The sequence below is a fragment of the Embiotoca jacksoni genome, unplaced genomic scaffold (genome assembly GCF_022577435.1).
Source record: "Embiotoca jacksoni isolate LCO1_2020_lvr unplaced genomic scaffold, fEmbJac1.0.p SCAF_16, whole genome shotgun sequence".
Classification (NCBI taxonomy): Eukaryota; Metazoa; Chordata; class Actinopteri; family Embiotocidae; genus Embiotoca; species Embiotoca jacksoni.
This window is the reverse complement of record NW_027185296.1, coordinates 13,978,028-13,979,459: the sequence shown is the minus strand read 5'-3', so window position 1 is coordinate 13,979,459 and position 1,432 is coordinate 13,978,028. Positions and strand designations below refer to the sequence as shown.

General features: G+C 42.7%; 1 protein-coding gene across 2 annotated transcripts in view; it reads right to left on the bottom strand.

Annotated features, from left to right (window-relative positions):
* Nucleotides 1-415: 415 nt before the first annotated feature.
* LOC138199102 (AP-1 complex subunit mu-1) overlaps nucleotides 416-1,432 on the bottom strand; it is a 32,396-nt gene continuing 31,379 nt past the window's right edge. For both annotated transcript variants that reach the window (XM_069151042.1, XM_069151043.1), the window contains one exon: nucleotides 416-1,432. This exon is cut by the window's right edge and continues 964 nt beyond it. The gene's annotated coding sequence lies outside the window, so the exon portion shown is untranslated.

Below are 1,432 nucleotides of genomic sequence, written 5' to 3'. Positions count from 1 at the left end.
CTGGAAAAGAAAGGAGAGAAGTGACTAGTTTTATTGTCTGTTGTCTCCATTCAGTTCCCTCACTAACGTAGTTTCTCTTCTTTCTTTTGCGGACATCTCTGGAGCTGCATGTCTCTGGTCTGTGATGACAACAGTTCATGTCTTGTATCTCTATACTGTCCTTTTCTCTCTCTGCTCTCCTCTCACCCCAACCGGTTCAGGCAGATGTTCTCCACCTCTGGTTCTGTTAACAGATGTTCTCCACCTCTGGTTCTGTTAACAGATGTTATCCACCTCTGGTTCTGGTTCTGTTAACGGATGTTCTCCACCTCTGAGCCTGGTTCTGTTAACAGATGTTCTCCACCTCTGGTTCTGGTTCTGTTAATGGATGTTCTCCACCTCCGAGCCTGGTTCCGTTAACAGATGTTCTCCACCTCTGATCCTGGTTCTGTTAACAGATGTTCTCCACCTCTGAGTCTGGTTCTGTTGGAGGTTTCCTCCTGTTAAGGGGGAGGTTTTTCCTACAAGCTGTTGCTTATGTGGGGATTGTTGAATTGTTGGGTTCCTTTGTATAATGCTGGAAGGTTCTTGTGTACCCTGATTTGGCGCTTTATAAATAAAACTGAGTTAAATTGAAGTGAGGCACAATAACAGAAAACAGAAAAGCCTCTCCAACGCTGTCTGTTGGCTTTTTAGACGCAGGTAACGTTGGATCGGTCAGTCTGTGGGGTGTCTTCACACACAACACACAACAAGAAATAACGTCAGTCAGTCCAAACTGTTCTGCACAGACTGCTCAGTGGGAACAGCGGTCAGATAACAGGATGAAGAGTGGGCGGAGTCTCTTTGGTCTCAGTCTAGATTTGGACTCAAAGTTGTCTCAAACGTCAGTGAACTGGTCTGATCAGATCACTGCTGATGGTAGTAAACTGTAAATACTGAATATATTTCACTCTTCGTTTCCCTCCTATGAGATAATAAAGGGGCTGAGATGGTGGTAAAGCAAATCTTAATCCAGAACAGAAGAGCAGAAAAAAATCCCTGCAGACAGACGCTGTACCAGGAGGAGAATAAAATGAAGTTCAGCAGCTTCTTCTGCTGCATCTGCACCCAGATGTGGAGTTAATTCACCACGTCATCCTGACTGAGGCTCCACGAACAGAAACAGCTTCATCCTGTGCGGAAGCTTTAACATTTTCAGTGTAAAAAGCCTAAAACGACTGAATCTGCAGCAGCTTTTGCAAAAATATGAAAAGAAAAGAAAAAGCAGTTTGTGTCAACTGCGACGGGGACTGGATGACATTTTAATACCAATATTTTTCAGTCATTCACATCTGCAGTGGTTTCACAAAGTATTCAAAAACCTTCACTTTTTACACACTTTATTGTGCCAAATATTTAATTCTAAATTATTTTGATTTAGATTTTTGCCATCGATCTAAACTCAATTATC